The sequence below is a fragment of the Molossus molossus genome, unplaced genomic scaffold (genome assembly GCF_014108415.1).
Source record: "Molossus molossus isolate mMolMol1 unplaced genomic scaffold, mMolMol1.p scaffold_m16_p_16, whole genome shotgun sequence".
NCBI classification, from domain to species: Eukaryota; Metazoa; Chordata; class Mammalia; order Chiroptera; family Molossidae; genus Molossus; species Molossus molossus.
The window spans coordinates 18154502-18169087 of record NW_023425351.1 but is presented as its reverse complement, the minus strand read 5'-3'; the positions used below and the strand labels follow the sequence as shown (position 1 = coordinate 18169087).

At 38.3% G+C, this 14586-nt stretch overlaps 1 pseudogene; it reads left to right on the top strand.

The window, feature by feature from the left end:
• The first annotated feature begins 914 nt into the window (after positions 1-914).
• On the top strand, positions 915-1933 carry LOC118631869 (annotated as a pseudogene).
• Positions 1934-14586: the final 12653 nt, after the last annotated feature.

Genomic DNA, 14586 nt, shown 5'->3' with positions numbered 1-14586 from the left:
TATCTTGAATGTCTAGGCAAATTAGAAATTCCTGAGAACCCTGCATGCCCTCTACTGCAGTCCTTCCTTCACTCTGTTTCTATGTTAGACAGTCCAGTTCCTCTCACCCTCCTAGTTTTGGAAATGATGAGCGCCAGGCAAAGTTGCCTTTGGCAGGAGTTAGAAGAAACTTTTAGTAATTCATATATGGTAACAATGGAGAAAATCCAAAAGTGCTTTAAGCTAAACCTTATAGTAGATGAGCTTAAAAAACTTGCATTCAATTAAAAATCATTATTGATCATTATTGAGCACCTACTGTGATGGTTCTGGGTATTCCAACGTGAGAACAGATGTGGACTCAGCCCTCGTAAAGCAGGGTCTGAGGTAGGGAGCCTAACAATGGAAAAATAAAGACTTCAAAATATGCAATTAGACGTTGTAATAAACTCCATGAATGAGAAGAACAAAGACATAGTGATGGAGATTTCTGATAGTGGGAATATCTTTTGCAAAGTTCCTGAGGGGCACTTCTTGTGTAGGGGGTAAGAAGTAATGTACAGAGGTACCTGAAGGAAGAAATTAAAGTGGAAAGGTAGTCAGGGCCCATTCTCAGAGGCCTGCCAGCCACATGAAAGCATCTTTGTCTCATTGCTGATGTGTTGAGAACTTAAGGCTTTTACTCAGGGGAGTGGCCTGATCCCATGTATGTTTTCAGTACCTCACAGGGCCTGGAGACTGAATGCATTGGATTATACTGGGCAGGGCAGGAGTAGAGGACATTTCAGAAGACAGAGGGGTAACCAAGGTGAAAGACGTGGTGGCTCGAATACTAGACTAGAAGCTGTGGAGGTAGAGAGACGTTAATGTATGCGAAACACCTCGAAAATGATAGCTAGCTAGTGATCAATTGGATGGGATGGAGGAAAGTGGAAATGTCAAAGATAACTTCGGGAGCTTGGGCTTTGGAAACTGTGGGCAGAGTGCCATTGAGTGAGAGCAGGGAAGCTGGAGGAGGCCCTGTTTGGGGTGGAAATGAAGAAAAGGAGTTGAGTTGGGATGGTAACAGTCCAGAAGCCGAGGGCGCTGGGCCAGAGTGAGGCAGGGGAACCAATGTCCGCTGCCACCACCACTCTAGCCTGTTCTGCGTGGCCCGTGTGGGCACTGCCTCGGCCATGATCATTCCCGGCTTCCCTCAGCCTCTGGGACTTCTTCTGTCCCTAGAAAAGACCTGCACCATGACGTGGCGAAAGTGGAGAAGTTAGCTGATGAATCAAGCGCCATCCCCCACCCCCTCCCTGCAAAATGATGTTTGGAGACAACGTTTTAAGAATCCAGCATGGTTCTGGCTTTGGGATTGAGGTCAATGCTACAGATGCTTTAAGATGTGTAAACGACTACCAAGGAATGCTTCAAGTAGGCTGTGCAAGGAGAGGCAGAAAAGCAGGATGAGGGTGGAACTCCAAGGAGGTTATTAAACCGTAGGAATGGACCTATACAGCAGATTATAAGGGCACATTGCTGAAGAATCACTGTGTTAAAGGTTGTACCTACAACAGGTGCTATAAATACAGAGCCATGGAAAGACAGAGAGCATTGAAGGTTTTGAGGAAGTTTTACTTGAGGATGAATGTCATGATCATGGAGTTTCAAGCTTTTTTCTGCTGTTGTGGTCTTTCTTGTGAAGTGATGGAGTCTTACTAGAATGAATGACATGAGACTTTACTACAAGGCTGACAAGACCTACACGTCATGAGAATGTACAAAACAAGAATATACAACACAAGAGAGTGAAGTTGCTAGTTTAAATCATGTTTCACCTTCCCTTTGCACCGAACTTAATGAAATATCACAGTATTTACTGATCAAGGAGGCAGTCTGTGAGAAGCTAGTATTTCCAGAAAGAATTGATCATAATCCTGCAGACTCACAAGGAAATGCACCTGTAGAATAGACTGACATACCATATACTCACTGTGGAATCTGATGGAGACCTCGCCTATGTGGATGGGGGTATTTTTATTATGAGAATTAATTATATTGTGTATGTGCAGATATTCTGTAGCTTTCAAGGGGAAAAAAAAGATTGTTGCCGGCAAGTACCACTAAAAAAAAAAAAAAAGAGTTGATGTGGAAGGAGATGACAGACACATGTCACTCACAGACAGTGGACCCACCATGAAGGTAGCTGGAGTTTTGAGAGTGGAGATCAGAGAGGAGGTCTGAACTGAATACGGGATAGAGATTTTACAATGTATAGTGTTCTAATGCTGCACAGGCATTAACTCATCAAATGTTCATACAGTCTTGATGAGTCTTTACAGGTGCATTAACCAAAGTGCGGAGAATTTCGGTCACTCGCCCAGAGTAATGCAGTTGTGCAGCGGAACTGGCAGTGGACCCGGGCAGCCCGATAGAGGTCAGACAGTTCCCCAGGAGGTCAGGTGGAGTGGCGACGAGTGAGACGTTAACACAGGATGAAGTTGAGTGCGAAGGGAGGGGGCAGAGATGCCGTGTGGTGGCAGCCTTGATAAGCTGGGCTGGGAGGGGAGCTGCAGCAGCAGAGAGGAGATGAGATTGAAGGAGACTTTTTAAAAATTGACATGTAATTGACATATAACATTTTGTAAGTTTAAGGTGTACATCGTGTTGTTTGATAAACATATATTGCTATATGATTATCACTGTAGCATTGGCTAATGTCTGTCATGTCACATATATATAATTTATTTTTTGTGAGATCTCTTCTTCCTTTTTTAAACAAGAGCAATACTAGAACTTTTCTGTATACTCAAGAGAATGAGCCAGATGGAGGGGCTGAAGATGATCTTTCTCAGAGGGGCTAGTCCTGGGCTAGTCCTAGTTAGTCCTGAAGTCTCTGAAAGGGGATGAAGTCCTAAGCAAATTTGTAGACTGACTTTTTTTTCTTTTGGTATGTATCCCTAGCGAGAACCGAACCCGGGACTCTCTGGTCCGTGGGCTGACACTCCAACCACTGAACCAAACTGGCCAGGGCTGCAGACTGACTTATTAAGAGAATAGACCCTTTATGTGCTGTAACGGGAAGGAAGAAGAGGTGATGGTTTATCGATACAGTGATTCTGTGACTCGCTTTTATTATTTCAGGGAGAAGGGAGTAGCAGCTCGGAGGGGCGAGAGCAGCAGTGAAGATGGGAGACTGGAGCAGACTGAAGGGTGAGGGTGGGCTTGCAGGAGCCACCAGTAAGGGGGCAGGCAGGGAGGTGTGATAAAGTCTGTTGAACATGACTTTATGATTTTCTGCAGCCTAGGTTTAATATACTGTCTATGATTGTCAGTAACTTATAAGTGACCCTTTTTAATGAAATAAGATTGTCTTGAGTTTTTGATTCACGTGGTCCTCGACTGGAGTTGCCCCTCTAAATATCTAAATAACCGTCACTATTTTACCTCTTACACACAAACACACACACACATAGTGAAAGAGTTTAATGTTAATAAGATTATGTATTTCAGATACTTCATATTCACTGATAGGAAGATAATGTATGATTTTCAAAGTCTTAAATCAGTTACAATTTATGTATTTTAAAAAAGGAGGATGGATTCATGTCCTTTTCTTGGAGGCTGAGATTACTTAAAGGAGGTCATTTTTCCAGAAATTCCTAAGATTGGTGCAAGAATTCTTTCAAAGGCGACCCCAATTCTGCCTTCATCCTTTTATGAATACATTTTAATCCTTTTATCTTGAAATATGTTATACAAATCTAGTTATAGTTCTACATAAAAATTATATTGGGAAATCAGACTTATGGATGTGTGCTTTTATTTGATATTTAATAATGCCCTAAGGCAGGTAATTCAAATTTTTATTAAAGTGAAATGATTTGACAGTCAGACTTTGAATTTAATGCATGAATGTTTCATTTAAGCTCATGGAACTGAAAATAAAGAAAAAAAACATTTTTTTTTCCTGATAGTTCTCTAAAAAATATTTAAAATAATTTAGATATATTTTAGCTAAGTTTTACTAAAATAACTTTTGTTTTTGGACTTAAAAAGGCATGTTTTTTTGCATGACATGTCTAGACATCTGGAAGGCTTTGATAACCAAGACTTATTATTCCTATGACTAATCTGTGAGTTTTTATATTACCATTTAAGAAGTATGAACTTGATTTTGTACTTATATAGAGAATTAGCATATAGCTCACACAGGTGCAGTGCTAGTTTAGATTTCTAGCATCCAGTTGATATTAAATGATTTTTTACCTGTTGAACTTTCTATATGCTGTGGGAGAACCAAACCTTAATAACAGCAATAAAAAAAAGACCAAACATTAAGTCCAGTTTCCTTGTTGCTCTTGGTGTCACAATATTGGTACTAATCTATCAATGAAATGATTATTTGCCTATTTCATTAAGTATTAGCCCATTTTTAAAAGGCTATTCTTACTGTTTAGTCTTATCTATTTCCCCTGTGACTCAGGTATTGTTAAATTACAGTAACTATAATTAATTATATTTAATCTACTTTCTGTAAAAAGCAATGCTACAAAGCTTTTTAAAAATTTATCTTTATTGTTGAAAGTTTTACAGATGTTCTTTTTCCACAAAGCTCTTTAAATAGTTTCCTTTTTTCCCTTTTAAAAGGGGAAAATATAAGTATGCCCAAACAGATTTTTTTAAATGCCCAAAAAGCACAGAAGAAAAAAGAAGGGTTTGTTATTAAACAAGCATCTGTGAACAATTGCTTTGTCAAACTTGCCCTCATATTTCTTTCTGTGTCTTTGAGTCACCTTTGACTGTGTTGAACTCTTCCCCATGTATACTTTTGCAATTAATAATGTTGTCTTCCGAACTTTAATGAAGCTGGAGCTAGCATCAATTCCATATTAGTTTTCTTTTATAACCTAAAAGAGTTATAGGTTAGAAAAGGATAGGCATTATAAAGGAGAGGCTATGTGGGGAAGGAGAGAATGTCAACTCAGAATGACCAAGTAGGTAAAAGCTATTATCTTCCTGGATAAATGGAGAGCTCAAAGCCATATTTTAGTCATTAGAACCCGGACTCTCCTCAAATCTAATAATTTAACATGATGCACAACATCAGGGTGAGGAGTGAAAGCTCGATGGATGTAGCTGTTTTCTGTTTACTGTACGTAAAGAATTTCTCGAAAATGGAATGAGTTTCCTAAAGAGTTTCAAAATGATTTTAGGAAGAGGCCCCAATACCTAGGGTGCTCAGCCTATCGTGTTTTGATTATGTGATATGAAATTGTTATTAACCCAAGAACAAAAATATCAAAACTGTATAAGCATCTCAAGATTACTAACCAAGGTTACCCTCTTTTAAGAAAAGAGTAGTTTATTGATTTTTTAGAGAGAGGGGAAGGGAGAAGAGAGAAACTTTGATGTGAGAGGGTAACATCGATCTGCTGCCTCCTGCGCATCTCCTACCAGAAGTCAAGCTTGTGCCCTGACCGGGAATCGAACCAGAAACCTTTACTGCCGGGATGACACTGAGCCAACTGAGCCACACTGGCCAGGGCCTTTCCCCATTTTTTATGTTTTAGAAATGTTAATCATTTATTGTGCATAAAAATTTTAGAATAATAAATATTCCTCCCATGAATTCAAACAAAATTGTGTTTGGGCAGAAGAAAACATCTTGTTGTCATGGGCTAACTTGTATGTTGAACATTAATATATTCTGATATCTTAAATAGATTTCATGATTTTAAACCTGAAGGATACGTTTTCCATAAGAAATCACAGAGACCAGGTTATCTCCTCAAACATGTTCAATTATGCCTTTCACTTCACAGAAGTGCTCACTTTTGGTAATTTCCTCAAATCAAATTTTTAGGTTTGAGACTTATTAAGAAAACCTTTTATGTCAGTTTATTTCTCCTTTGTATGTGGTCTGTCCTCTCTTGTTCTCTTTCCCTTGATAAAGGTCATAGAGATTTAGGAAAGCAGAGGCCTCATAGAACCAGGGAACTGTGAAATCTCCGCTCACTCCTGTCAGCGTCCTCACCCACCGCTCAGCCCGCCGGGCCTGCTGTCGGTGACTCACCTGTATACCCACAGCCTCTGTTACCACTAAATACAGATGACCCACTCATTTATATTCCTACACCAGGTCTCTCTAGTAAATTCTGGAATTGAGCGCCTGTCAGTGTGACTTTTCTTTTGGAGGTGTCAAAGGCATCTCAAACTCAACATAGACAAGATTGAATCTATGATGTTCCTTCACAGACTTGGCTGTCCAAGTGTTCTTAGAAACCCGAGTCACATTTGACGCTCCTCTTCCTCACCTCGCATTTCCATCTATCATCCAGTTCTACAGTCTCCTTCTGATAGCTCCAAACCCATCCGTCACAGCCCATAAGGTTAGCATTCTCTCTCACCTCGACTTGCAAGAGCATCCTCCCTCCCTTCTACATAGGACTGTTCAAGAAGGATTTATACAAATAACAGACTTGGATAACATAGAGCACTCAAACGTGTGTCGACTCTGAGGGATTAGGACAGGGTGTTGAGTAGGACTCTGAATTCACACCTGAACACAGTGGAAAATGGTGACATAACTGTCACCGTTTGTCATTAGGGGCTGGTAGTGGTATTGTGGTTTGTTATGGCCATCCACCTGAACTACAGTGTTGTTGGCGTCCGATTTAAATGCCTCAGCTATTAAAGTGCAGTCTTTTAAAATGGACTTTGGAAAACTTATTTGCTTTAGATCTGCCAATATGTAGCTTGGTGTCAGCAACTACAAGGAAATACAGAAACATGATGAAGTTCTCTAATTTACTTTCTTTTCAATATTTTCATTTCATTCTGTAATAATTATGGTCCTGTTGATTATGCTAGCAAATTGCTTACATGTAGCACAGCCTGGGAAATCTGAAATCTCGGCATGGAAATGAAATGGCATGAGGGTGAGGAAGAGATGGTGGCATGAGAGTGTGCAGGAATGTGCTGTTTATTGAGGATGCAAGCCATCTCCTGTAAGGTAGAGACGCCATGTAAGAGGAAAGGTAGACACTGACATCACCTGCAAAGGTGAGAAACAATGTATTTCAACATATTAAGAAAAGCTGGATGGGGAGGAGGATGTCTGGGGTGGGGAGGAGAAACATCTGTAACAAAAATAAATTAATAAATGTTGAAAAACAAACAAAAAATAAAATAAAATATTTTTAAAAACCGTATAAAATTTTAACTCATTTATCTTGGAGATATTTCTATATTAGTACAAATAGATTTACCTTACTCTTTTGGTTACTTCACTTTTAATTAAATATTCTAGTTTAGCAAAACAATAATCTAGATAATGCCCAATGTACTGGACAAAATTGGAAATGTTTATTAGATAATATGGAGGTTTCCCTAATCAAGAAATTTGCCACTATTCTCAAATGAATTGTTACATTTTTATTTTCCATTACAGTGCTTTAAATCCTTTCAGGATTTCTGAAGTCTTACCATTTCAGTGGTGAGAAACTCATAAGGGACTTTAGATCTTTCTGCAAAAAATATTTTCTGGGACGTCTTAGAAGCATGGAGTTGAATTGGGTCGCAAAAAGTTGTTTAGTCTTCTGCCTGAAGAGGTCTTCAACTAAATTATTCCAAATGGTTGCTCCCCTTATCTAGAAACAAACAGGCAAACAAATTCTTGTTTTCTGAGAAGACCTACTTCAGAGTTTTTCTATTCCTGCCTAATGCAAAATGGGGAAAAGAAAAACGCATGAAATACTGTCTGTAAAGTATTAACTAAATTGGAATGCCATTTCAATAGTACTGTTTTTCATGGTTTGCTATAAATATTTTTTATTAATTTAACTGGTTATATTTCAAGTATCCCAAGATTTATGTTATTATTCTTTTTGCAGCTTTTGAGAAGTTCTGTAACCTTTATGCTGCAGAGAAACTTGTAATTTTTCACAGACATGAGTGTTCATTCTGATTTTAGTATGGGAACAACAGTTTTCTAATATCTTCTTTAAGGATGATTATATTTAGCGGTTCCCAGCAATAAAATCATTGTAATTAAGAACAAAATATTGTAAATAAGAATAACAATGTTGTTAATCATCTGAGTTAGTCATTTATAGCACATTCTTGTACCTGAAATATTTCCATAGGAAATAATGCTAAAATCCACATTTACTTATAATTAGACATAATACAAACCCTCTCTCATTTTAATAGTTGCCCAAATCCCAATTCAACTTAATTTCCTTGAATTTGATTTCTAGACTAAAAGCATTAAGCTTGAACTATGAAAAATGTGTAATATGTGCTTCAATTAAGAAGTAATTAGATACTCAATCACCCTTACAACACACCAGGGATTAGAGAAGAAGGAAGAAAAATATGCACTGTAATGTATAAAATAGTTTTGTTAATTAGTTTAGTGCTAATTGAGATTGAGAAAGTGTCAGAGTATCACAGCATAGGTTTACTTCTGAATTACTTTAAAAGCTAATAGTGTTTAATATTTTATGATACTTTGATGCAGAGAAATGTAGAAATGACCAAGCTGTATGATTTACCCTAGAGTTTTGATTAAAGTTCATACATTCATTCTAAGTTATACTTATTAGTGAGTGATGCGAAGGTGAAAAACAAATGCATTTTTATATTTCAGACATTCTGTTGTATTTTATCTAATTTAATCCTCACAACTATTCTGTGAGGCGTGTGTTTTTATTTTCACTTTAGAGATAAAGAAACAGACTGAGAGGGGTTGAGTAACTTGCTAAGGTCACACCATTAAAGTGCAAAGCAAGGATTCAAACCCAGGTAGGTTTAACTGCAAACCCTGGGCTCTTCCCACTGCACCACATCTCAAATAACAAAGGGCAGAGAATTATGAAGGCCTTTACATCTGTGCCTCCTCATCTCTTTTAGAAAAGTTCCTGGGAGTGAGATTTCTTGGGGAAAAGGACATGCATGTTTTAGTTTTTGGTAACATATTGCTAAAATACCCTCTATAAAGGGTTATGTAAAGTTTTGCTTACACCATTGATTGAATTATTTTATAGAGGGTGCTTTGGTCGTTCATTTTTATCAACCACTTTGTATACCTTTCTCTCATCTTTTTACTCTTCACTTTCTTTAAATATGTTAATCTACATCTACCTATTGAAATGGCTGTGGCAAAAGTCAGATTTGATTTCTTTCTCCTTTTTTTCTTTGATCCCATGTCTCCAAATATAATACGTGTTCATGGAAGAAAATTCAAACAATACAGAACAAAAGGAAGAGAAAGCAAACATTTCTCAAATCCTCCTGTCAGTGATGGCTGTCACCAGCGCTGGGGTATTCTGGTGAACGTGGATGACCTGTAGCATAGTGTGGGAGGACTCTACCATTAATTAGTTGTGTGACCTTGAAAAAGTTACTAATGTCTCTGAGTCTCTTTTTTCATCACTTAAAAGATCACATAGTGTCTACCTCATAGGGTGGTTGTGAAGATATGATGGGATAATATAATCAAAGTGCTTAATGTGAGTTGGGTGCATAGAATAATTGTTCAATAAATGTAACCTTCAACATTATTTTTGTCCTTTTGATCTCTCCTTATGCTTATATTTCATATGGCTATGTAGACATATAGTGTTCCTTATGGATTATATTGTTCAGGCCTGGTTTTCTGTCTGCTTGATGATGTATCTTTTCATGCCATTGAAGAGATGGCATACTTTTACATGATTATACATAAGTTGCCTTTAAGTATGTAACAAAATTTATTGAGCTATTTATTTCTCTATTATTGTACATTTAGATCATTTCCAGTATTTTGCTATAATCAACAATACTATGGTTAATTTATGCATTTATTTATTTATTTTTTTTTCCCAAATCTTTATTGTTGGATGTAAAATGTATTACAGATGTTCCACATTTTTCCCCCATTGACCCCCTCCTCCCCACTCCCGCCCCCCTCCCACCTTTTCCCACACTATTGTCTGTGTCCATTGGTTATGCATATAAGTACTTTGGTTTATTTCTTCCCACCCCCCCAACCCCTTTCCCTTTGAGGTTTGTCAGTCTAGCAATGAGTTTGTGCTTCTTAATCCCGTCACCTTTTTCACCCATTCCCCCAACCCCCCTCCCAACTGGCAACCAATAAAATGTTCTCTGTATCTATGAGAATGTTTCTGTTCTTCCTGTTCATTTTGTTTGTAGATTCCATTGTTGATAGATATGTATTCATTGCCATTTTGTTTGTTCATACATTTTATCTTTTTCTTCAAAAAGACCCTTCATCATTTCATATAATAACGGTTTGGTGGTGATGAACTCCTTTAACTTTTTCTTGTCTGGGAAAGTTTTTGTATGTCCATCGATTCTAAATGACAGCTTTGCAGGATAGAGTAATTTTGGTTGTAGGTTCTTGGTTTTCATCACTCTGAATATTTCTTGCCACTCCCTTCTGGCCTGCAAAGTTTCTTTTGAGAAATCAGCTGACAGCCTAATGGGTACTCCATTGTAGGTAACTAGCTGCCTTTCTCTTGCTGCTTTTAATATTCTCTCTTTGTCTTGAACCTTTTGCATTTTGATGATGATGTGTCTTGGTGTGGGCCTCTTGGGGTTCATCTTGTTTGGGACTCTCTGTGCTTCCTGGACTTGTATGTCTGTTTCCTTCACCAAGTTAGGAAAGTTTTCTGCCATTATTGTTTCAAACAGGTTTTCAATTTCTTGTTCTCTCTCTTCTCCTTCGGGCACCCCCAAGATGCGAATGTTGGCACGCTTGAAGTTATCCCAGAGGCTCCTTACTCTATCCTCATTTTTTTGGATTCTTTTTTCTTTTTGCTCTTCTGATTGGGCATTTTTTGCTTCCTTATATTCCAAATCGATGGTTTGCTCCTTGGATCTACATACTCTATTATTGAAGCTGTGTAAATTATTCTTTATTTCAGTTAATGCCTCCTTTAATTCTAACTATGTATCCATGATTTCTAACTGGTACTTTTTTATGGTCTTGATGCCCTCCCTAAGTTCACTGAGGTTCTCACTAAGTTCATTGAGCATCCTTATAAGCAGTATTTTGAACTCAGTATCTGTTAGGTTGCTTATCTCCATTTCGCTTAGTTCTTTTATTGGGGTTTTGTTCTGTTCTTTCATTTGGGACCTGTTTCTTTGTATCCTCATTTTGGCTGCCTCCCTGTGTTTGTTTCTGTGTATTACTTAATGAGAGGTATGGGGCTCGCTGAGACCCGGTGCTGCTCGTTTGAAAGAATTTAGGAAAAACCTGAAGCAGGATCCAAGACCGGCCAATCCTATGGTTAAGCAAGTGGCAACAGCTTGTTGAAGTTGTGTGGGGCGGGGCCTCAGGGAGTCAGCAGGGCGGGGCTACCAGTGTGAGCCAGGTTGCTGGAGTCCAGATATGGCTTCTGTCTGCCACCCCGGGAAGGGCTCACCAAAGGAACAAAGGCCTCTGACAGCACGTCTGTCCCCGAGGAAGCCCCCTCTCCAGCTCTCGCTCCAGTGCCAAACAGCTCAGTTCTTCCCTGTGTGTCTCTGGCGCCCCTCGAGCTGCCTCCCCTCCGAGCTTAGAAGGAGAGAGTCCGATAAGTCCGTGCGCGGGCCCTTTAAGGAGCTGCCTGGGGCTCCAGCCGCTTCAGCTTCCCTGAGCCTCAGTTCCCGCTGGTTTTTCCAGCCAGAAGTTATGGGGATTCTCTTCCTGGCACTGGAACCCTGAGCGGGGCACCTGGTGTGGGACGGGGACCCCTCAGTCCTTAGGAAGGACCTTCCCAGCCACGGGAGCCTCCTGATTTTTATCCGCCACGCTTGGGTGTGGGACCAGCCAGTCTCTCCGCTGCGCGCTCCGCCGCCGCCGCCGCCACCGCCCCCTCTCGCGCCACCGCCCCTCCTACCGGTCTGGATGTAGCTGCTTTTTTTTTTTTTCCTTAGTTCCGTAGTTGTACGACTTCCATTCAGCTTGATTTCAGGTGGTTTTGAATGATGGTTGTTCTGTAGTTTAGTTGTAACTTTGATGTGGTTGTGGGAGGACGCGATACCGCGTTTACCTACCCGCCATCTTGACCGGAAGTCTTGCATTTATTTTCTTAAAAATTCTTAGTAATAAGATTACTGAATCAGAGAGCTAATTGTAATATATATGCAAATTGCTCTCCCCAAGAGTTATATCAGTTTATGTTCTCACTAACCATGTGCCCAACTACACATTTATTTCTCTTTACCTTTGTTAATATTGAGTATTTTTAACTTTTTATTCTTGCCAATCTGATTAAAAATAACTCTGTTGCATTATATTAAGTATTCCTGTGAATACTTAATTTTATTCCTGAATTTCCTGTTCTGTTTTGTTAACCTGTCTATTCATGAGCATCAATTGCAATGTTTGTGGCAAGAGTGTGTATTTCAGTGTTTTGTAGGATAAGATCCCTTACTAATCTTTTTGGCAGGATTTTCCTGGCTATTTTCATATGTTTAATTCTTCCAGAAATAATATAGCATCATTTTAGCAGAAAGACTGAAATAAACAATAAAAGAAAAGGAAGGTAAGTAAAAGTGAAAGAGAAAGGAAAAAGAATCTGGCTAGAATTTTTCATTTTGATTGCATTGAATATATAGAGTAATTTGAGGAGAATTGATATCCTTGCAATATTAAATCTTTTTATCAAGGAACAGGTCTATGTTTATTAAAGTTTGTTATGCTCTTTGTACATTGTTTAGTTCTTTCTTCTCACCAAATTTACTCCAGGATGTGTGCCTTTGGGGTCTGGAGTTAACCTAGGGTGTAGCTTGATCCGGAACATAGCATCTCCACTTGCTGCTCCACAACTTGGGCAAATTATTGACATTCTTTCGGCCTCAATTTCCTCATGTGAAGTGCAGGCACTGGGTGTCATGCCTCTTAGAGATGTGAGGATTAAATGATAAAATGCACAGGGCAGTGCTTAGCAAAGAATTAGCATTCAACAAATGTGAGCTATTATATTGTTATTGTTATCATTATCAATTTTGATTACTGTCATTTTCCATTATATTTTTATATTGGTTAATATTATTTCATTGAAAAAATAATTGCTATGTCTGCTCTTGGCTTTCTTACTAATCTTTTCTATAGTTTCCAATATTATTTTAACTGATTGTTCTGAGTTTTCTAAACAGGCTGTGATCACATCTGTAAATGACAATTTTATCTTCTCCTTTCTAATTTTAATACTTACTATTTTATTGCACCATCTAGTACTTTCAGAATAATGTTAAATTAATTAACAGTGATGTCTGGTACCCCTTTCTTATTTCTTGATATGCTTGGATTTCTTTTGCCAAATCCAGAGACATTTTTTCTACTCTTTCCTTTAAATCTTCAAAAGCATTTGATGCTCTTGACCTCTTTCCTTCTGTCTTTATTTTTCTTCCTCATGACCATATACTGTTATTAGCAGGTATGTTGAAAAAGATACCCTTGCTTATAATGGAAGGACATATATTTTGTTTTATTTTTTAAAATGTTTTTATTAATTTTTTTTTTTAGAGAGAGAGAGAAAGGGAGAGAGAGAGAAACGTCAGTGTGAGAGAGAAACATCAATCAGCTGCCTCCTGCATGGCCCTTACTAGGGATCGAGCCTGCAACCTGGGCATATGCCCTGACCGAGGGTGGAATAAGGACCTCTCAGTCCATGGGACAATGCTCAATCCACTGAGCCACACCTGCTCAGCACAGGCATTTATTTTTAATCTTCTGTTTTGTGTATGGCAGTATTCAAGGGGCTGTGTTAAAATATAAACATAATGAGACATAGACTTTCCCTAAAGGAGTTTAAAGCCTAGTGTTAGAAGTTAATCAGATGCACAGCTAACTTCAAATCAAAGCAGAATATAGAAGCTTCCCTGGGAAGGGTTCTACCAGTATACAGGAGAAAGAGACCATTCTGAAAGAGAGTCTTTATGGCTAGCATATAGCTATTTCTTAAAAGACTTATTTTGGAGATTTCACATTGAATTATCTTAAAGAGGGATGTATTGGTGTGTTATCAATGAGCAGAGCCAGACTCACTGCAACGTAGATCAACCCTGTGACCTGCAGCAGCCTCTGAGAACAAGAACATGTGTGCACATGTGTTTTTACAATTTTTAATAGCTTTTCAGAAAATTCTCCAATAGTGATTTGTACTCATTCCTAAGGGTCTCCTTGTAGAAGATAATTTAAGGTTCAGAAATAGTCACATGAAAGATAGCATCTGTTATGATTATATTGAAATAGCTGATAACTTAGAAGACTTCTTAAGATCTGGCCATACTTCAAGGTCTCATTACGGACGATGATCATTGCATAATAGAACATTTCCTTTTATAGTTAAGCTTTCTTATTATTTATATGTAGATTAATGGGTATTTAGAGGAAGTCCTGAAGGGGAGAAAGTAATTTTTTTTAGATTGACTTACGGAATATATTTTGATTACCAAGGAAAACAGTTATTGTGGAAACTTTAGAAAATACACAAATGTATAAAAAGGAACTTTTATTTTAAATGCTGATAATCCATTACACATAGGCAGTTAATTTTGTTTCCATCACAAATTGCAGTAAAATAACAGGAAATAGATTTCTCAAGTGCATAACCTACAAGGATGGCCAAA